The sequence below is a fragment of the Typopeltis vanoorti genome, chromosome 20, assembly GCF_054136105.1.
Source record: "Typopeltis vanoorti isolate ZY-2024b chromosome 20, IOZ_Tvanoo_1.0, whole genome shotgun sequence".
Classification (NCBI taxonomy): domain Eukaryota; kingdom Metazoa; phylum Arthropoda; class Arachnida; order Uropygi; family Thelyphonidae; genus Typopeltis; species Typopeltis vanoorti.
The window spans coordinates 104,943,802-104,967,104 of record NC_143568.1 but is presented as its reverse complement, the minus strand read 5'-3'; the positions used below and the strand labels follow the sequence as shown (position 1 = coordinate 104,967,104).

Genomic DNA, 23,303 nt, shown 5'->3' with positions numbered 1-23,303 from the left:
GGCACAGATGACTTCAGCGAGTGAGACGTCAAATGTTTTCCCGATCATCTTAGTGCCCTGCATGACAGGCCGATAACTGCAGCGGAAATAACGGCAACGTGCAAAACAATGAAGACAAAAAAGACCGCAGGGCTAGACGGACTGGGGATAGAATTCTATAGATCTATCTGGGATTTTGCACTGCCAGCATTAGTAAACATCTTCAACGAATTCCTCACTTCGGGAAACATCCCCGAGGAATTCGTTAAGAGCTATACAATCTTTATCCCCAAGAAAGACCGAGATCGGACTTTGTCAAATAACTGGCGTCCAATCTCCTTAACCAATTTAGACTACAAGCTTTTCGCAAAAATTATCTGCACGTGCATTAAGGGCGGAATAGAAAATATAATAACAAGCTCATAGGTCTACGGAATCCCAGGTAGATCTATGGAATTTAATCTCTTCTTGTTAAGAGACCTAATCAGACTGGCCAAGGAAAAAAAATACCCCCTGGCACTTCTCTCCGCCAACCTGGAAAAAGCATTTGACAGCGTCAACCACATGTACTTGCAGGACATCCTCAAAAAAATAGGTGTGGGCCCGAGACTTCGGCGTACAATTAAAAATATGTATGTGGAAGCCTTGACACAACTGTCTATTAATGGGTTTCTGATGGAACCAATCCGCATAAAGAGAGGGGTTAGGCAAGGCTGCCCGCTGAGTCCCCTCCTCTTTTCTCTAGCATTAGAACCCCTCATCAACAGAATTGAGAACACCCCCCGCAATTAACGGTATTCCACTGCCCCAAGTCTCCAAACAATGCAAAATAATAGTGGCATATGCAGACGATGTAGTAGCCACACTCAGAGATTCTGAGTCCATCTGCATCTATCTTGACATACTGCAAAACTTCAGCATAGTCAGTGGTCTCCGAGTTAATGCACAAAAAACTAAAATCAAAAGTTTTGGAAATTTCCATAACACTGGACTTCCCTACGGTTTAACACTGCATACGCAGCCCCTAACAATACTAGGCATTCCATTTTCTGAGACCCTAGCATTACCAACTCAAAAATTACAGGAAACAAGCATGGAAAGGATAAAGCTGTTCAAACCAACCTTTTTCTCCTTTTATGGCAGAGCCACAGTAATAAGAACAATCATTACCCCAATGCTGATGCACACAGTCAACATCACAGGCATCACACTGCTACAAGAAAATCAATTATCAAAAAAACTCATAGACTTCTTCTGGAATGAGAAAAAACCCGAGGTAAAAAAAGAATACCTACAACTAAAACATGAAGAAGGGGGTACGCTCTGCCCGATCTCAAAAGCTTGCTCCATGCAAACACATTCAAAACCGTACGGAAGGCCTTAAACTCAAACCACACTTCAGGTCTCCTCATTAGATATTTTATAGGATTTTTCCTCCCCCTCTTTGGGATCACGGACTATGCTGGACCACGTGCAAGGGTTGTGCCCAAGTGGTACCGCACACTAGTGAAATCGCTCACAACACTCAGAGACAAAGGAACAGAAATCCTCACACACAAACCCAAAGCAGTATACTCGGATTTCTTCCAACTCTCCAGGCATGATACACCAAATCTCAGGACCAACAACGAAATTCATTTTAGAAACATTAAAAATAGCTGGGGACAGCCTTTTCATTGGGATCTCGCCTGGCGAATAGCCTACGGGCAGCTCCCGGTAGGAAACAGGTTAAATCCAGGTATGTACCCAGTCCATGCGACCCCTTCTGTGATGTCTGCCGAGGCGTGGAAACGGTGGAGCATTTTTTTTATTTTTGCCCACCAGCCCAATGCATCTGGCAAAGACTGAGCACAGCATTGGGAATCCCGATGCTGTCACTAGAAGAGGTCGTACGTCTACAATTCCTCCACCGGTCAACAAGACCCAAAAGTTCGCTATCTTCTTAATTATCACATCTGGAAGGAACGGAAAAAATCCCAGGTACAGGACGCAAATTTAATGTATGCAAGAATAAGGAAAGGTTTTTTTTTCTATCTACCTAAATTTCTTGTGCAAGAGAGACATTTATTAGGAGACTTTAAATTTGTGAACAAATACTGCAAACCATCGAAAATATGCTTTCTCATACAGGGACGCATCAAGCCCTGTATATATCTTTAGAATCTAGAAAACCCCATCTAATTCTCCCTAGGAAAAGTAATAACAATTCTGTCCTTCCTTGCCACAAAGCTTTCGCTGGCACGGATTCTCTTACTCCAAATAAGGGGGGGTAGATCTTAGAACCCGGGCTGCGAAGGCTTATAGCGAGGCAGTGCCGCTCCCTGTGAGCGGCATCTCCCGGGCAAGATTCTACCCCATTTTAAGTCCCAATGGTACCAGGTCTGCAAGTTCTTGAAAACGTTCTTATTCATTTCAACTTACCGAACCTTAAGTCCTTAAAAAAAAAAAAAAAAAAAAAAAAAAAAAAAATATAGTCTGGACCTTAAGTTCGAATTTTATGGTAAATTTATATATCCAGTTTGGACCATAAGTCCTTAGATTTTCAATAATAGCAGTAAATTTTAATTACCCAGAATACAAATAAGGATATTATACTTAGTAACAAAAATTACAAACAAACATTTAAACTGTAAAATACTGTTCCAAAACAGGGTCAACGGATATCCTCCATAGACACCTGATTAAATCATTAAATTGGATAAATTTATATGCGAACTTTAGACAAAATTTTATGGTTAACCTTTTTTTGAACAGATAAATTGAGATTGTGTTACAGACCAATTAGCCTAAAATGGCTAAACAGGTTGACCGAGGCCTCTTTTACCTCCTACTATCCTATTCTATCTTGCATTATCCTCCTCTCTTACTGTCTGCTGATCCTCAGCATGCTTTATTCTCCAAAGGCCAATGATGAGAGACATGAACTCCCATTCTACCTCAATAAAGGTCGAAACCGGTCTGGGTAGTGGCCCCTTGCCTTTAATACAAAACATCATACATCCCCTTCTTGGAGATGTGTTTTGGCATTAAGGGTAAATATTAAGATTAGTGATCAGAGCTTATGCCACCTTACCACGAGTTGCCTTGGTCTTGCACTACCTGTAGGATCAGCTAGACTTGCATCACTTGCGGGCACAAACTTGACTTGTTTGTCTGTTTGCTTACTTGGGAAATGGAGTAAAACCAGGTTTAAAATTGTTTGGTATTTCTAACATTGTGCTATATATATATATATAGTACAAAGTTTTGTAATAAAAATTTCTGCTTCAATGACAGAATCAACAATATTGTTGTCATATTTCTTTTTGTGGGAGAAAAACGGTAAAATGCCACTCTTATAATTGTATCAGATGTTATAATGGCAAAAATAGTAAGAGAAAAATCGTTTGTACTTTCTTTTCAAAACACAAAGAAAGAACATTGTAAATTAACCCAATGAAAAAGAAAATACTACATATTTTTCTTGTGTTATCTGGGTTTTTTTTCTTGTAGTACAAAGAAGAAATCACTGCATATATCATGGTAGAAAGCAAGAAGACAAAAATCTGTAAATTGATTACATTATAACAAATAGAGAAATGTCAGAAAAAAATTATTCACGTAACAGTTCTAATATCAGCAGACATAACGACATTTTCTTCTAGATTAGATACGTAGTATTGTTGAAGTAGCTAAACCTTTGCTACTATTTACATTAAAGTGAATGGACATGTTCCCCAAGTGGTTTACATTTGTAACAGTTGTCTTGCAAACGATTTATAAAATAAATTCTCTGCAATATCTGCAGATTGAATAGGTCTATAACTCCCCTTCCCTGAAAAAAATAAGATTATGTAAAGCATGTGCTCCTTTTCCTTTTCAAATAATTCAAATCCTCTTTTCAAGATAATTGTATCAAATAATTTGTAATTTTTCGATAATAAAAATGAAACTGATCGTTATAAATTAAGAACTTATTTTAGCATAAATACTATATCAGCCTGTAAAAGAAATGTCTGTTCTTTCTATGTTAGGATATCTACAATTGAAAATGAAACACGACATTCTCGATGTATCTCGCACTACAGCCTGAGGCACTTTAGTGTCCCTTCTGGTTAAGTGTTCTCTCTTTTCTTTCTCAATAGCACTGAGAGTAATCTAAGCCTTTACCCTTTCCTCAGCTAAGAGGATTACTATCAAGTATTTCTAAGAGGTAGATTACTTCAGAAATAGCAATCAGCAGAAGTAGAAGTAAAAATATTTAGATTATTTTAAGAAAAAGAAACAAAAATAATACTACCGAACTTTCTTTTGTGTGGTATGCATATAAACAGTTTTACATGGTGAAAACATAGAATAGAGTTTCTAAAGTTTAAAATAATTTCAAACAATTTCAAATAATCAGTAGAACAGCTGATTTTAGACTGAAAGTGTACAGAATTAGAAGCTTCGTGAAACAACAATATTATTGCCTTATTTCTTTCGTCAAAATGGTAAAATGAAGGAATAGATTTTGAATATTATCTTGAAACGTTTTCAAACCTGTAGAAATTTAGAGTAGTTATGCAACTGAGTTCCAGGAGAAGATAAGGAGGGGGTGGGGGTTTAAGCATTAGAAAATCTTCAAAACGAGGATACATTTTGAATCATTCCTTATATGATATCCTTCATATTATATTTTCAAGCTATCTGTGGTGGTTATGCACTGGATATTATTGTAATGTGCATCCTAAAAAAAAAAAAAAAAAGGGGAAGTATCCCTACGAAAACAACATTGGATATAAATTTTTGATACTAAAAAAACTCACAATCGGAAACTGAGTAATGCAATTTAACATCATTTGTTGTTCATAAAAACAAAACAACAAAAAAATAGTTTCTAAAACTGAAATGTGATGATCCATATAATGGTATTTTGCTAGGAAAGAAGGCAAAAGGTCATATTTATTTCAATAAATATTATTTAAAAATATAAATATGTGGCATAATATTTTCAATGCAAACATTTGAAAATTCTCGAAAAAAATTGTTTCTATATTGTGAGTAAAATGAAAGAACAACCAGTGCAACTGTTCCATTGCACTGATTTGAAGAATAAAATACACCAAATTTACTATTACTAAATAGATTCATTGCAAAGGCTGATCGATGGTCATTTCAGGATTGATTATTTTTGCAATGTGAAATTCGTTTCAGTTCTTGGGAAGAGAGACAATAATTCATTTGAGGCAAAAAAAGGTCAACCATCTTAGGAAATTCCAAGTAAAACAATATGCCTAAAGACAGGTGACACAAAGGTCACTCACTAACAGTTAATCCACTAATAGCTCTAAAATAGCCGTTGATTAATGGTGAAAGAGGTAATGGCATGATAAAATGTAGAAACCTCATGAAGTTTTGATCCATGCAGAATGTTATGGTGGTCTGGATATTTCATCCACCTCAGCCGGTAGGCAGGTTAAAGACCACAAATGCATTTTCAGAAAAAAGTTCTCTATCCTTTCGCATCACTAAATGCTTTTGCAGCAGCTGCACTTCATTATTTTTCAGAACTGAGTTAGTGTCTGGAAAACATATCTACCTTTTCATTTTTCAAATTCCCAGATGATTCTATTATTGATGCAATCAAAATGAACCATCACATATTTTGCTAATGCAATGTTGTTAAATAGTTCAGATCAAATAACCATAAAAATTCGTAATATAAAAGTTTTTTTTTTTTTTTGATAGCTTTCCCAAGAAGACTTGTTTTTAAGATATGGCAATAATATAAGACTCTCTTGTGACAAACTATAACCAGCACCGGATTTAATAGGTTGTGATAGTAAAAGTGCCTTAGACGATAGAAATATAAGATCTGATAATGTTGGAGTCTTGACAAGTAACAGACTGATTTGGAGGCAAATTGTAGATAGGAAATTAATAATGATGTAATTTTTTTCATGTAGTACTATCATATCCTGTACACCCCTTGAGGGTACATGGCAGGAATATGATGATGATAGTATAGAAAGTTAGACCGACTAGTTTTGCCACATTTGCTTCTTCTAGGTTAGGAAGAACAATTTCATCTTCTAATATTCTGCAAGCCATATCTATTCACTAGATCCTGGTCTTCCTCCAACAAAGACGTTTTGCTAATCTTCTTCTTTCATTCTAGTTACGTGACTCCCATTTAGGAGATTGACATCCATAATGTGACTCATGGTTAACTACGGGCGTAATGACATGTGGTGAGGATCTGATCTCTTCCACATATTGTCGTAAGTATTCATGCCTGTAAATCTGTGCGTGTTCACAGGGTCGAGTTGTCTGTTCTGAGGGACGAAAAACCAGAGTTTCAGGATGAAAAATTTCTCTATCTCTGTATGAGACCAGCTAACTCACCTTTAGTCAAAAGACAACAGATAATGGTTCCTCATGTCATGGATGGGAATCGAACTCAGGTCTTTCTGACCAAAGGGCTTCATCTATACTGACTGAGCTACAGGCTCAAAAGAACTGCTACCTCCTTTTATTCATATTGATACATGTTCTCAATATACCCATAATCTTCTAAGACTTTATCTGACAGAATATGTATACTTGACAAATTAATTCTTGATTTCATCTATATTTTGCACACATGTAAACAAGGTTTTCAAAAAAGAGGCTTAGTAAAGTGACTATACTACCATAGATCAGTAGAACGTGCAGTGTTGGTGTAGTGAAGAGTTAATTAAATTTATTTGGAATAAGAGATAAATGATCAAAAACATCACAGTAACAGTATATAAGACTACTTTCAAACCAGTTTTGATTTGTGGATTCAAACGAGAATTGTTCATTGTTCTATCACTGTTCTTCTTAATCCAGAAGAAACTACTAGAATATATGCAGCAAAACTACTCAGTTTAACCATCTATATTATCAAGAACCTATTAAACCCAGTGTTAGTTATTATTAGTCATATTCATTTTTGGTCAAAAAATCTACATACTTATCATAATACTGTCTTATATTATTGACTCAGTTTAAAGCAGAGTTAATCTTTATAAGGAATAAGATAGATTTTTTATTCTCTTGATTGACATCAACCAACTCGGCAGTGACAGAGAGAAGATGAATTGAGAGGAGAAGTTTTTTTACTCTCATAATTATAACAGAATAATATAAGCACATAAACACAAGAAAGATATTTAATTAACCAAATATTTCAGTCTGGAAATAGCAGACCATCTTCAGTGGCACTACAAGAACAGTTTAAAAAAAAAAATACAAGATGGAATACTAACAATAGATCATTTAAAAGTAGAACAAGCTGCATGATGTTATATCACTAAGTATTAAAGGGAATATTTTTAAGCAGAGACATGATTGAAATAAAGATATTAATTAATAATATTAAATAACATAAAATTAATATCAATTAATGAGTTAGACTTTCCCAGATTTTTGATATAGTCATTCCGATTCAGGTTAGGACGATGGAGTAAGGATTCTATGCTTTCTTTGAATAAACGTTCAAATTTATAACGAGATCTATGTAAGAGGTGAGTTTTTGACCAAAGGATGTTGTGGTTAGTTTCAATCCTGTGTTGAGCCAATCCAGATTTTTCAGGTTTGTTGTGATGAATGGAGGATTGATGTTCTTGGATTCTTTTTTCAAGAGAACGTCCAGTTTGTCCAAAATAGGAGAGATCACAGTTGCAGGAAATTTGATAAACTCCAGGAAGAGACATAGTTGAGCGTTTGTCTTTAGGAGAAGGAAAATGGGAAGATAATTTGTTAATAGGTGAATACGTAGCTGTTAACTCATATTTCTTCAGAATTCTTGCGATAGGTTCTGAAATCCCGGAGATGTATGGAATTGGAACTCGACGTATTGAATCTTTGTTGTTTTGTGGTGGATTATAAGAATCGAGAAGATGTTGAGTACTCTTTTCGGAAAAGCCATTGAGTTTCATGTGTTGTTGGATAGTAGAAAGTTCTTTCTGTAGAAAATTAGAAGTAGAACAATTAGTTTTGGCTCTTCTGATTAGACATTTTATGATTCCTGTTTTTTGACAAGGATGATGGGCTGATTCTTTAAGAATATACGACCTGTGGATGTTGGTTTCCTGTAAACTGTAGTTGTAAGAGTATTTGAAGGTGACCGGATGAGGAGAACGTCTAAAAAAGATAACTGGTTGTTTTCTTCCATTTCCATAGTAAACTTTATACAATGATGTAAGGAATTGATACTGTTTAAAAAAGAGGGTAAGGGTGTTGTGCAGCCATACAGTAAAGATGTCATCTATATATCTTACCCAAAAGGATGGTTGAGGGAAAATAGATGAGAAGAAGACTTTTTCTACATGTTCTAAATAAATGTTGGCTAAAGCAGGACAAACTGGATGTTCTCTTGAAAAGAGAATCCAAGAATATCAATCCTGCATTCATCACAACAAACCTGAAAAATCTGGATTGGCTCAGCACAGGATTAAAACTAACCACAACATCCTTTGGTCAAAAACTTGCCTCTTACATAGATCCCGTTATAAATTTGAACGTTTATTCAAAGAAAGCGTAGAGGCCTTACTCCATCGTCATAACCTGAATCGGAATGACTATATCTATATCAAAAATCTGGGAAAGTCTAATCAGGATAACTCATTAATTTATATTAATTTTATGTTATTTAATATTATTAATTAATATCTTTATTTCAATCATGTCTCTGCTTAAAAATATTCCCTTTAATACTTGTGATATAACATCGCGCGGCTTGTTCTATTTTTAAATGATCTATTGTTAGTATTCCACCTTGTATTTTTTTTTTAAAAACTGTTCTTGTAGTGTACTGAAGATGGTCTGCTATTTCCGGACCGAAATATTTGGTTAATTAAATATCTTTCTTGTGCTTACATGCTTATATTATTCAGTCTTTATATCACAAATATCCTTGAAACATCATAATTATAACAGTTCTGAAAAAACTTTTAATCCCATTCCATCTTCCTTTTCATGTTAGGATCAATGGCCTGTCACAGCAACTGCTTCTTAGAAAACTAATGCTGCTAATGATAGGGCAGTTAATCCTATCTATATACATAGAATTCATCCTATTGTATGCACTGGATATAAATTTCTTGCATTCAGGCAAACTGGACTTCTACACAGTTTGCCTGTTTTGCAAGATGAAAAAACCCAAGGTTCTGGGAGGTGGAACCCTGCCGAGATCAATAATTCAACTTGAGTTGAAAATCACTGATAAGAGTTCTTTGTGTCCATAATATTTTAATATATTTTTAATGAATCCAATGAATAAAAATATTAGTAAATTTAGATTTCACGTTCTTTAAAATGTTAACTTATTTATCATTAACATTAGTTTCCTGAATGGTTCAAGAAATGATAGTATATAACAGATCTAATCAAATTTATGATCAAACCTATGAATACTCTCACAAACAATAACAGTGACACTGCAACAAAAATAAATCTCCTTCATAAACTAATCCCATCAAAAAAGTCATTCACAACCAGCCACAACAAACAAACCATACCAGAATCTCTTCACTAAAAACTCACTTTCACATACACTTTACCAACATCTGTGGCATTAACACAAACATTAATGACATCCACCATCACTTGCAGTGTTCCAAACCAGACATCTCATTTCTGACAGAAACCCAGATTGCAGCTACATCTACTACCGTCCACTTCCAGTGCCCAAACTACGCACTTCATGATTCTTTTCACCACAAGGGTGGCACCTGTACCTTTGTAAAATCTGACATCGCCTGCCAGAGAATGGCTAATTTAGAATCCCCTACTTTTGACCTTCTCTGCCTCAAGGTTTCCTTTCCCCATTGAGTAACTTTTGTTTCATTTACTGGTCTCCAAACATTAATAGCCACTCAGATCTTTTACATTCCTTTCCATGAAACTTGACCACCTGAAATTCAGCTATGGAAATAGTGAGGTCATCTTCCTGGATGATCTCACTATTCACAATTCCAACTGGCTCCCCCACTTCAACACCACTAACAAGTAGTGACCAAACAAAAACTGTACATCTATTCACTCATCAACCATCTCCACTCTCCAAATACTCTGGATCTCTTTTTCACCGGTTCTCCTTCCAGATATACCACAGAGATCACTCTCCTCTCGGTAACTCTAACCATAATCTCATACAAGTCTCCTCTCTCACACAAAACATCAATTCCAACCATCCCCATGCTCACATCCTCTGCCACTACAATGGAGCCAATTGGAATAACCTCCAAAATTTCTACCTCCCCTTTATTTGGAACCCTGCTGGTATTATTTTGCCTTCTTTCCACTTCTTAGGAACTTTACCCACTGCAACATTTTTATTAAATAGTCAAGTCAAGGACATCACTAACTGTTGTGCAGGTTCCTTAAAAATACATGGTGATATGTCATCATTCCCACAACCTTTTTAGCATCTAACCCAAAAACTCCTGCTGAACCTCAGTCTACTACAGTACACTGAATTAGAGGGCATATTGGAAGTGTTGCAAAGACTGCATATTGTAGTGTCGCTATGATAAGTACACTAACATGCAGGGATAAGGGTGTGATTGTGCCACTGTATAAAGCACTGGTCAGACCTTGGACTACTGTGCTCAGATTTGGTCACCTGGTTTTCATTGTGATATGGAAACATTGGAGAGGGTCCAGAGATGAGTGACTAGAACAATATCAGGACTCTGGAATGTTGGCTATGGAGAGGTTGAAGGACTGTGGATTGCAGAATTTGGTGGATAGGAGAAAAAGAGGTAATATGATAGAGATGCTTACATTCATGAGGGGATTTTATCAGCTTAATGCAGAGAAGATTATAAAAAGAGTAGAAGGTGAGAGAGGAAGAACCAGAAGCCATCCCTGGAAGTTATGTAAGAGTGGTGAAGAAGGGTGTGAAGAGTAGATTTTTTAGATGGAGAACTGTGAGCGAACGGAATGAATGCATTACCGGAATATGTTGTTAATGCAGACATGTTAAGGATTTTAAGATTCAGTGCGATAAAAATATTGTCAGTTGACTGAAACTCCCACAATGAGTCTACCCGACTCCATGGAGGGTGTAATAATAATAATAATTTATTGTCAATTTATTTATGTGCTTGTGTACTAGCAATGTAAATTTTAATTTTAAATTTTAAATTTTAAATTTTAATTTTAAATTTTAAATATCAAAAATTATAATACAAAATGTTAAAACATTGAAATTAGTACTATTTATTTCAAACTTTTAAAATTTGAAATATAAATAAATGAATTTGAAATATTGGAAGACTAAAATATAAGTTAATAAAATAAATCCTTCAATGCCTTTCATTCCTCAGAGGTGGAACTCCTTTTAGCATTAACTAACCTTTTTGAAGATCAGAGGGCAGCTAGTCTGCACAGCTGAGCTAAAGATTAATCAGTGAATTAGAGAGAGAGACAACTGTCACCATTTCATGGTCCTAAACTCTAATATATATTCATTATACCTGATATGGTGTGAGTTCTTTGACTGATTTTTTGGGCTGTGGGATTAAAAATCTTCCCTGCCAAATAACTGAACACAACAAAATTTTTAACAAAAACTGTTAAAATAAATTTGTACAGTATTTCTCATTACCTCACTACCCCTTCTCAATACACTAGAGTCGAGATCCAGGTACTATTAATGTATATTCTGTAGGGTATCATTTGTAATGCACTTTCCATAGTCAAATTTCCCCAGTGTTAATAATATTCATGTCAAAGTTTTTTAAAAGAAACTTTATGATACTATGATTGTAAACTTATTTATATGAAAACTAAATATTTACAAATCAACTTTTCCCTATCTAAAACTAGTATTATCTTGCCAATCAGGAGCCACACTCAAAGACAAACTAATATTATAGATCATAAAGTCACGTGTTGTACTCCTACCGGTAATCTTCTAATCAGCATCTGTGAGCTGAAAGGAAACAGAACACTCAAGTACCTTGAATAAATTTTGGCAAACTACCTTCAGTTGACTTTCAGCTTAAGGATACTTATTACAGACCACTGCTGCAAGGTGTACAACAGCCACATATGGCATTATACATGTAACTGTTTTTTATATATATATATATATATATATATAATTACATGTATAATGTATGCAGCTGTTGTACACCTTGCAATTACTTATCCTAAAACACCTTAAACTAATTCACACTCCTAGATCAAAGCCACTCCACCAATGCATTCTGTTCACCCAAGTAAGAAATCTACTTCGCAACTTCTAGGATTATATTTCATTCTCCCCTTCTCATCCTACCATTATGTATAATACCTTCTACATTAATCCTATAAAATTCTACTTGCTAACTTACCATTTCTTTTCTGTCCATCGACAAAACTCTGCAAGTCACATATGAAACTTTTCCCATAAAACTTTTTTCAAACTTTTCCATGATGAATCTTTGGACTCTATGAAAGCCTGGAAGTAATACTATAACCAGCATTAAATTTTGATACTGCCTTAGTCACTCATCTCTGATCTAAGAGGTCTATCATCACAAATGCAATAAAATTCTAGTACCCATCACAATGAAAGTGTGACCAAATATATACACTCAGTAGTCTCCATCTCTCTACTTGTGTCTTCCTTACTGTAGCAACAATGCACTGTGTAGTCTTTCGCAAAACTTGCAAAGGAGGCCGACAACCTCTATTTAGCATGTGAACCTAGCTTGTTCTTGTTTTTCTGAAATTCAACATTCACCACTAAATGCCAAATTTCACCCACCTGCTAGAATACAAGTCTGTCAATAAAATACCACATATCGGCATCCATAATTATTTTATCTCTCATACACAGTGGGTACATACAAAAATAGGACTTCAGTCATCACCATAAAGGAGTACTGCTATCATTCTTTTAAAACTGGTTTTGAAAGAATGATGGCAGTACTCCTTACACATAAAATCATCAAATTCCTGATATGTATTATCCCCAGTGGGCAAAAAGAACACTATGATAATAAAACATGAAAAGTTTACATCATTAAGAACTTCATATCAACAATTTTCTTCCAAATTAATCTGTTATGTGTCAGGATCCAATATAGTTGGATCTTACTTATATTCCAGTCTTTTTAAGATAGTTCTATCTAAATCCACCTTACTGTTTCAATCATCTGATCTTAGTTTTCCTCTTGTCTTTTTTTAACCTGCCATCATGACAAAAACATTTGTAATTTTACCTCTCCTATTCTCTTTAAGTGACCATACCACCTGAGATTAGCTCTCCTCCCACATTCCTGAATGCTAACAATATCAAGTTCTTTCCTAATATTCTTGTTTTTAATATGATTCTGAAATTGATACCATCTGTTTAGTATCCTAATTTTTCTCAGAACTTTCAGATCTGTAGTTCTCAAGTCTCTGATCAAGTCTTTTATTTATCACTGAGCTCTCAGTTCCATAGGTTAAAATTGGTTTGAACAATGTCTAGTATACAGCTAGTGTTTTGAGTAATTTCTCTCTTATTCCATACAGATTTGTTTATTTGACTTCCTACCAGACCAGCTTTGCTAATTCTGTCATTAATTTTGATAATTAGTTTTCCATCTTTACTAAAAATTTTGCTTAAATAGCTAAAACATTTTACTTGTTCTATAACAGGGGTGTTCAACCCGTCGATCGCGGAGCGATTTTTGGTCGATCTCTTGTGTATTCCTCCTTGCTTACAAATTTAATTAAAACTGAAAACATAATATTTTATTTATCATTATTTCATATTATTTTTAATTCACTTTAAGTGTATTGCTATTGTTTATTTATTTTTCGTTAAAATTGTCAAATCGGTAATTTTCTTATAAATCTGGGTAAATGAATTAATTTGGATCAGTGGAAGACAAACAGCAAGCCGAGTGAATACAATTATAAGCAAAGTTAAAAACTCGATTGTAGCTTAAATATTAAATATTCCAAAGCACATTACATCGATTTTTTACTTAGGTTAAGTCCCATGTGAATATTGTAAAAAAATAAACTTTGTTTGTCTCGGTATAGTTTGTATTAACTGTTTTTGTAAATAACTCTTTTGAAGCTAACTGTATATATGTTAGAGTGTTAAAAACAAAGGCAATGTTTTTGTTGCCGAAGCTGTACATGGAGGCATTAGAAAGATTGTTATTGAAACTTGTATGTATGAGAAAGGCTTGCAGGCTCTAAGTGTAAAGAGTTCAAACAACTTTTTGATGGCTGACAAACAAAAGGCATGCCGAACTTGAAACTTAAGATGAAAGACTCATAGCGATTCTTTGGGGGGGGGGGGGTTTGCCAAACTTCATGCGAGGTCTCAGAGGAGGCCTAATAAAAAGGGACTGAAGCAAGCAGAAGGGGTCCCAGTTCCAGAATCGCTGTCAAAGAGGAGGCCGCCGGGTCCAGAGTCGCCGTCAGAGAGACTGCCCGGATCCATGTTGCTTGAGAGAAGAGTTTCCTGCTTCCAGAAAGGAGCTTCTCGGTTCGAGACATCGCTAGAGAGAGACTACTTCTAGGCCGCAGACAAGGTTTCAAATTTGTCGAAAGGAAGAGTTCCAATTGCCGGAGAAAAGTTTCCATGCCATGTTAATGTCAGACATTCACCAGTATGTTGCATTTTCATTACAATTTGATGAATCAAACGACTTCACAATATTGCTCAGTTAATGATATTTATTCGCATGGTATTTCAAGATTATTCAAATAAAGAAGAACTTGAAAATTATACCATTATTGGGAAGGACTAGGGGAAAAGACGTTTTTTTGGCATTTGATGAATTTGTGAAACAACACAAACTTCAGCTTTTTAAACGTGTCTATTACTACTGATGGCGCTCCTGTAATGATAGGTAATAAATCAGGCTTCATTTCATTATGTAAAAACAATGACAAATATCCAGATTTTTTAAACCACTGTATTATCCATCAACAAGTACTGTGTAGTAAAAGATTAAACACAAAAGATGTTTTGGATATTACATTTAAAATTGTAAATTCTGTTCGAGGAAAAGCCCTGCAACGGTGGTTATTTAAATTACAGGCAGATGATGATGATAGGGAACTTCTGTTGTACAATAATGTTCGCTGGCTCAGCAGAAATCGATTTTTAGAAAGATGTCTTGTATTAATTAACAATATAAAAAATTTTCTTGACAAAAAAGGAGATATTTATCCACAATTGAGTGATAAAAGATGGTTGTTACACTTATCATTTTTAGTAGATTTCTGTACGAAATTAAGCAATTTAAATTTAGAGTTACAAGGTAGAGATAAAAATTTAATTGACATGTCAAGTTCAATAAAAGCTTTCCAATAATACTTACTTTTATTAAAGAAAAATATAAATTACCACGAATTTAGACATCTCCCATATTTATTAAAATTTTTTGAACAAAATCAAGAAATGTTTTGCTATGATTTAAAAGAATTTATTTGTGAAATAGAATTAGTTGAGGAAGAAATAAATTCAAGATTTAAAGATTTTAATAAAACTGAAATGATTGTATCTTTTATCAATAATCCATTTCAAGAAAACTTGAACATCACAGAAATTTCAAATAAAATTAGTGTGCTGTTTGATATAAACCAAACTGAAGTAGAACTTGAGATAACAAACATTCAGAATAGTTTACATTTAAAATCAATAAACAATGAAGTCATTTGAATGTATGCACATGAAAAATTCCCAATAATAACTGATATCGCGCGAAAAATTCTGTCGTGTTTCGGATCGATATATTTGTCAGAATCCGCTTTTTGAAATATGACTGTCATAAAAAATCAATGAAGAAATCAAATTACAAATGATAATTTGGATGATTGTCTGCAATTGGCCACTTCTTCATATCAATTTGACTATGAAAATATTGCGAAGTCCAAACAATGCCAAATTTCACATTAACTTTTTTCTTTTCTTTTCTTTTTTTTTTTTTTTTTAAATCAACCAGCATTTCCTGTAACTTGTGAGTTTGTAATCAATCTGTTGTTTTTTATAACTTTGGTTTTCCAAAGTAGAGAAATAAATATTTTATTCCAATATATTTTTTTTTTTTTTGTTGTATTAAAATAATTAAAAGTGATAAATAACTTTTTAAATACACAAATAAAGTTTTTAGTTGTGTATTCTTTTTAGTTGTTTATTTGTGCGTAATCAGATATCAGGTTGGGGGAATGTGATCTACATGAGAGTAGATCACTGAATAACTTTTTATAGAAAAGTAGCTCGCGTAGTAAAAAAGGTTCACATCTGTTCTATAGGCTCTGAATTCAAGATGCAGTCAATGTTTTCAGTGCTCCTGAATATTTTCATTGTCATTGTCTAGTTATTGTTGATTTTCATATCAAATTTCATTACAGCAGTTATAAAATTTAGTTATGGTAGGGAATCCTGAAGTCTTTGATTAGATTTATTTAGGAATATAATATCATCTGCATAAAGAACTAAGATTAACATCTCCAATTCCGATATCAGATTTAATGCAGCTTTCCTTCACGGTGTAATCCATATAGATGACGAATAACAACTGGAGATAATGTGCACCTTTGTATCACACTTGATTTAACATCAAATCATCTTCCTGTATCTCCTTCATTCTTACTGCTGAATGATTTTTACAAAGTCATATATAGACCATATACTGTTTAAAATAATGTTCCATTTACACCATATAATTGTAGAGTTTTAAACGCTTTTTTTCTTGACACTTAATCACTTGACTTTTCGTTATCTACAAAACTTAAATATAGATCATTTAATATAATATTCATCAGCTCAACTATTTGTCTTAAGGTGAAAATCTGATCCTGGCAACCTCTATTTGGTATGAACCCAGCTTGTTCTTCTCCAAGCATCCCTTCCACAATTTTTCTTGCCTTTTCTAAGTATACCTGCATAAATCATACCAGGATCACTCAATAGGGAAATTCTTCCATAATTCACATTCAGTTTATCAAATGTTAGCTGCCTTTTCTGGTACCTCATTTTATAACAGCTTGTATTTGTTGCTTAGAAGAATCAAACCAGTTTCTGTCTTCTTTGTTTTGGTCATGCCTATTATGTCGATCTGATACTTATCCAATTCTTCTGCTAGTTCCATTTGGTTTCTATTGGTGCTTTTTATATTCATGGTGCCAATCCTTAACTCTACCAATGATAAGTTGAAGTAAAAAAAAATCTAATACGTCTAGATAGAATCAAGGCACCTAAACATAACAGGATGTAAGTAATTAATCCCGATTAATCATAATAAATTAGTTATTGAAGTTTCTTTTTTTAGATGGCTTTTCCCATCCTAGATGGGATTCAAACCCACGTCTTTTCAACCAAACAGTAGAATCGATATTGGCTGAGCTCATCCTAGTAGATCACTGACCTTAAGAGCCTGTAAGTAGTGGCCTTACAGTGCTTATTGCAGATTTATTGTAGATTGTGATTTGGAGCATTATTGTAGATGAGGTCAGTGAGAGAAGATTATGTATATGAGGAAGCATGTAGATGAAATAACACAGTTCTGAGAAACACCTGCACTAGATTAATCCAATCAGAAAGGGAGGAAAGAGGAAAATAAAAAAAAAAAGATATTAGTTGAGAAATCCTTGATGCCAAACCTTACCAAATTGCTTAGAAATATCAAGTGCAACAGCACAAGTTTTACTAAACTTTTCCATGGCATGTGTCCAAAGGTGGTTGATGTAGGTAAGATCTGCTGTGGTCATAAAACCTTTGCCAGCAAAGGATGGTTGATTGGTAGAGCCTCTGCTACTGATGGCTCGAAAAAGTTAGCAAGTTTAAGCGTGGTTAGTAGTTGGAAGGGGTTCAATTGTTCGATGCTGTTGGCACACTCTTCCTCGATGAGTCTTGGACTGCCTGAAGATGCCAAATAATAATAATAATAATATTGATTGGCAAAATCCATATTTATGGTCAATGATTTGTTGGCAGTTCTTCAAGTATTGGAGGTAATCAGCAGTCAACCTGAAGTGAAAGATTTAAGAGATGGGTTGAGTTTGAATAATTTGGTGTAGGACAAGAGAATGAACAGAAATAAGGAAGAGAAAGAAACTAAGATGCATGATGGTTTTGGAAGAATAGCAGTATAGTGAATGTAAGAATAAGAAAATGATATAACAGGGCAGTGAATGATGTTGGTGTGAATAAGCAAAAACAGCAGGCAAATGAGGGTGGTTAGAATAGGACACGAGGCAAGTTATATAGATTAGTATGACATAGGATGATGTAGGTGGGATGGTCACAGAGTGGATCAATGACATCTAGGAAAGTACAGAATTATAGTGATGGGGAAAGTAAGGTTGGTAACATGTTACAAGTCATGCTTATGTCATTGGCATCTTGTTCTACTGCAAATGGGCTGTTAATGTTTGTATGCCACTATAAAGAGTATCAGAAACAAGGTGATGAATCTAGTGGCATTCACTGAATGAGTTTGCCCAAAGTATACTGTGACAATATGATATGATTTTTGTGAGACAATTCAGTTAAACTTCTAATATGTATCAGACTGTCTTTTCTTAAAATAAATATAGGTATCCCTTGATTAACGTGATTAATTAATCCCTCGATGTTACTGCATATATCAAAATTGTGTTAATCAAATATAATAGTCAATGGTAAAAATTACAATTCATCCATAATCAATTACTGTATTAATAACTTGTTTTTTATGGTACTCTTTTAGGAAAGATAAAATGAATGAAGTAAATGTTTAATAAATGCTTGTACCTACATTAGTCACTGCAACTGTTTATCAAAAAAAGTTATCAAGTCATTTGAACGGATTTAGTTTTTTCCTATCAGCATAAATTCTATGATAATAAGCAAAATGACTCTCTAGATCTCAGCAAACAAGAATTCTTTGATTAGCATCTGAATCCATATTCATTACTTGCTGCTTTAGGAATTCTAAACTGTGAAATATTCCATCCAGTTCTTTGATTGTTATCTCCTTTGGAACCTCATCTTCACATTCCATTTCTTCGTTGTCTTCATATGTGCATTATTGTTCAATTTCAAGACAATTGTTGTCACTGAAATCTTTCGAATTTGAATCCAATAATTCTTTAACATCCTCTGCATCAACACCAAGGTCTTCACCAATTGCAATGATTTCTTCAACCACGTTGCTCACAGAATTTTGAAAACTACCTAAGTCATTTGCACATTCTGCAAAAAGTTTTTCCAAACAGCTCTGATGCAGCTAGAAGACACTTGCTCGCATGAATCATGAATGTATTCAATTGAGTGTTTAATGTTAAAATTTTTTCCAAATTCTTGAAGCTTAATCGCATTTTCTTTCATTGTTGGTTCTACTGACTTTGAGAACGTATTTTTAAGTAAATAAGCTTTGAAAGTTGCAATGATGCCCATGTCTATGAGTTGTAGCAATGATGTCACATTTGGTGGAATTTTGGTAAATTTAAAGGTGCAAAAACTTGGGGTGCTGATGCCAACACACTGCGTACTACCACACTGTCTTTGGTCTATTCTACAGCAGAGTATTGTGCTCATTTGTGGCTGAACAGTGCACACACTTCTTTAGTCGATGTCCAGCTAAATCAAACTATAAGAATAATCTCTGGAGCTTTAAGACCTACTCCTGGCTACTGGCTTAGTAATATAGCCCCTCCCTCGCTCCACAGAACTCAAGCCTTAAGCAAATTATTGACAAAAAATAATCGGAAACAGTTCCTTGCCTATTCACCAAGACATTTCCTTCCATACTTCACAAAGACCGAAATCCAGGCACCCTGCCTGGAGGAGTGCAATACAAACAAATGGCCAGAACTTCGACCTATGCGAGTCATGGGGAGAGTATTGGTTTCAACGTACCTCCAATCTTCAAATTCCCATTTCAAATCTGACATCTTGTCTGGAGGGCTTCAATCTCCCTAGACATGTCTGGACCGCTTTAAATCGGATCAGAACAGGACATGGGAGATGTAAGCATCTCTTGCATAAATGGAGCTGGTCCGATACTCCAAACTGTGAATGCGTAGATAGGGTCATCAATCACATTGTGCTTGAGTGCCCTATCTACTCATTCTCAGGGTCTAAAGAGGACTTTTTTAAACTGACCCTAGAATCCCTGGAGTGGAGCCAGGATTTAAGGATTAAGCTCTGACTCCTGATTCTTAATTTTTATGTTTAATCATTTCAACCTAGTGTACCCCTTTTAATATGAATTTTACAATTGTTTTTATGCTGTTTTATGTAATTTGTATGTATGATTCTGAGACCTGTACAACATACGCTAAATAAAAATAAATAATTAAAACTCTTGCCAAGTATATAAAGGGATTGTTGCAATTAATTTCGCTGCATTAAGCAAAACCACATTAAGCAAGGGATACCTATAAATGTTATTAAATGTGTTGCTGTTATTTTATTTTACAATCCTTAGGACTGATGTAAAATACATACAATTAAGAGGAATTTAGCAATCACTTCCTTTTATTTCTTATGACAAACTGTTGATTTACATTCAGATTTATATTTACATTGATTACATGAGAAAAAGTCGTGTAAATATTAAAAATTTAACTGAATATCAATATGTGAAAAATATGTGAAACTGCTTAACTAATGATAATATACAAACAAAGTTAAAGAGATACAAAATTTTGGGGGAAGATAGTAAGATGGAAAAAGTGAAGAACTATTTCTACCTAACATGAAGGAAATAAGCAAAATATGGAATGAAATGACTTGGAGACTATTTTGTGTGAAGGTAACATAAATAAGACAGGACATCTATTATGATGTTGTTTGGCCTTTCTGGGATCTTCAGGGATCCCAGAAAGGCCAAAGTAAAGTAGGTACCTAAATATTTGTATTATGTTGTATGTTCAGTTTTTATATTGTTTATGAATATTTCTGGCTCAGATCTATTTTCTTTTCAGATTCTCATAAATTTGGTCTTTTTGCATTTAAATGTAGACCAAAATCTTTACCTTCAATTAGTAGTTGAAGTAATTTGATTAATTTGTTTGCTTTCTGCAATTAGAATGGTACCATCAGCATATCTAAGATTGTTGTATTTTATACCATTGATACTGATTCCTGTATTTTGTTTTTCAATCATTTTCATCACTGTCTCACTGTAAATATTAAATAGATTTGGTGAAAGGATGCAGTCCTGTCTAACTCCGCTTTTTATTTTCATTTCAGAAGTTTCAAAGTTAAAGAGCTGCATTTTCTGTTTGAAGTAAATCATTTTTATAAGATTATGTACATGATTTTCTAAGTCTAATTTTTTAGAATATTAAACAGCTTATTGTGTTTTACTTGATCGAAGGCTTTCGGAAAATCTATGAAACATACACGCATATATATTTCTGTTCCTTTCAAATGATCTTTCTAGTAATATTTTTAGTTCAAGGATAGCATTAATGGTTCCCATTCCTCTTCTGAAGCCTTTCTGTTGTTCACTTAGTTCACCAGTTAAGGCTCTTTCATTTTCTTTGTTAACAGTGGCAAAAATGATTTTAGATGCATGAGCGATTAGGCTCACAGTTCTATAATCTTCACAATTTTGGGCATTATTTTTCTTTGGAATTGGTATGCAGAACGATGTTGTAAAAGATTCAGGTAATTCTATTGTTTTATAGACATGCTGAATGGGGTCCATTAAAGTAGGTATTATTGTAACTAGTCAAAGCTTTTAGCGGTTCTGCAGGGATGTTATTGCACCCAGGGGAATTATTATTAGGAAGATACTTGATTATGTGTTGTATCTCATTTCTTGTAGGTAGAGGTGGCATCTGTTGCTGCACATAATCTAAGGTGTCGTAAATCGTTGATCATGTTCTCATCATCATACAGAGTTGATAAATATTCCACCAATCTCTCATTTATCTTTTCATTATCAATGATTATGTTTCCATTTTTGCCCTGATGTTGTTAGATTTTATTCGTTTAGCTTTTCCATTAAGTTTTTTCACTTTCAGGAATGCTTCTCTGGTTTTGTTCTTTTTTTTTGTAACACTTCTATCTCGGCACATTACTTATTTATCCATTCTTCTTTCAATCTCCTGCATAACTGTTTGATTCTCTTATCCACTGTTTTATATCTTAATCTTTCTTCTTCATTTGCTCTTCTTTCATTGATAAGGTCAATTATTACTTCTAGCATTATCCATAGTTTTTTCTTTCTTTCTTCATGTTTACTGATGTGGATCTTAAGAAGTTATGATAGCTGTTTGTAGTTTGTTCCATTGAGAAGTTCACTTTCATTTGTAACTGTGTAGCCAGTAGTTCTGAAACATTTTCTTTAAATTTTGATTTTATTGTTGCATTTTGTAGCATCTGTAAATCCCATTTATGGGTTTGTTCCCTTTTAATTTTTATTGCTTTCAGACAAATATTTATCATCATTAGGACTAGTCTAAGATCAGATCCACAGTCAGCACTTGGCATGACCCGAGTTCCATATTCCATTGAAGTAATGCTTACTGATCTGAATATAGTCTAACCGATTTTTATATAATCCCTCAGGACTTTCTCAGGTGTATCTTTCTGTTGGTTTTTGTTCAAAGCAAGTGTTAGTTATGATGAGATAATGCTTGTTATAGAAGTCAGCTAATTTACTTCTACTAATTTACTCATTCCAAATTCCAAGTCCAAATGATCTCATGTGTAGATGTTCTCTCTGATCCAACTTTTGCATTTCAGTAGCCCATAACACAAATAACTCAATTTTTCTTGCCTCCAGCTATCAAACAGTATTAAACTTTATGGACACTGGTTGAGAAGAAAAGCAGAATTAGCATGCAACACAAAAGTTTCTAATAAAAATTATAAATAATGAAAAAATATTTCCTAAACTTAAGTTTTAAGTCCACTTATCTCAGCATCACTTTTATGCAGACAATGCCATTACTCCTAAACAAATCCAGTACAAGTGCTCAGATTGCTTAATCAAATGGAACAAGCAACAAATCTGGTATGCACATTACACACATTTTCAAATTAAATTTGGAAATAGATGACAGAATAAACAACGCTGGTGTGATGGTGAGCCAGCTGAATAAATGTATATGGAATTAGAGCAAAATAATTTAAAACAGTAAACTACAAAACAGTGTTCAAACTAATTTTAACAAGTGGATCTGAGAGATGGGTTAGAAAAAAAAACCTCATCAAAGACTACAGAATACAAGTTTCAGAAAAATTAGGAAAGTGAACAGATAGCATCAATGAATGAATCATATTAAAAATGGAATTATAAAAAAAAGTAACTTCACATTATTAGCATTCAAGACTGTGTGGGAAGGGCTAACTTTAAGGTATCATGGTCACTTAAAGAGAATGAAAGAGGAAAGGT

General features: G+C 34.1%; 1 protein-coding gene across 1 annotated transcript in view; it reads right to left on the bottom strand.

Moving 5' to 3' along the window:
• LOC150095745 (putative RNA-binding protein EEED8.10) overlaps positions 1–23,303 on the bottom strand; it is a 268,565-nt gene that overhangs the window by 243,808 nt on the left and 1,454 nt on the right. The window lies entirely within an intron of this gene.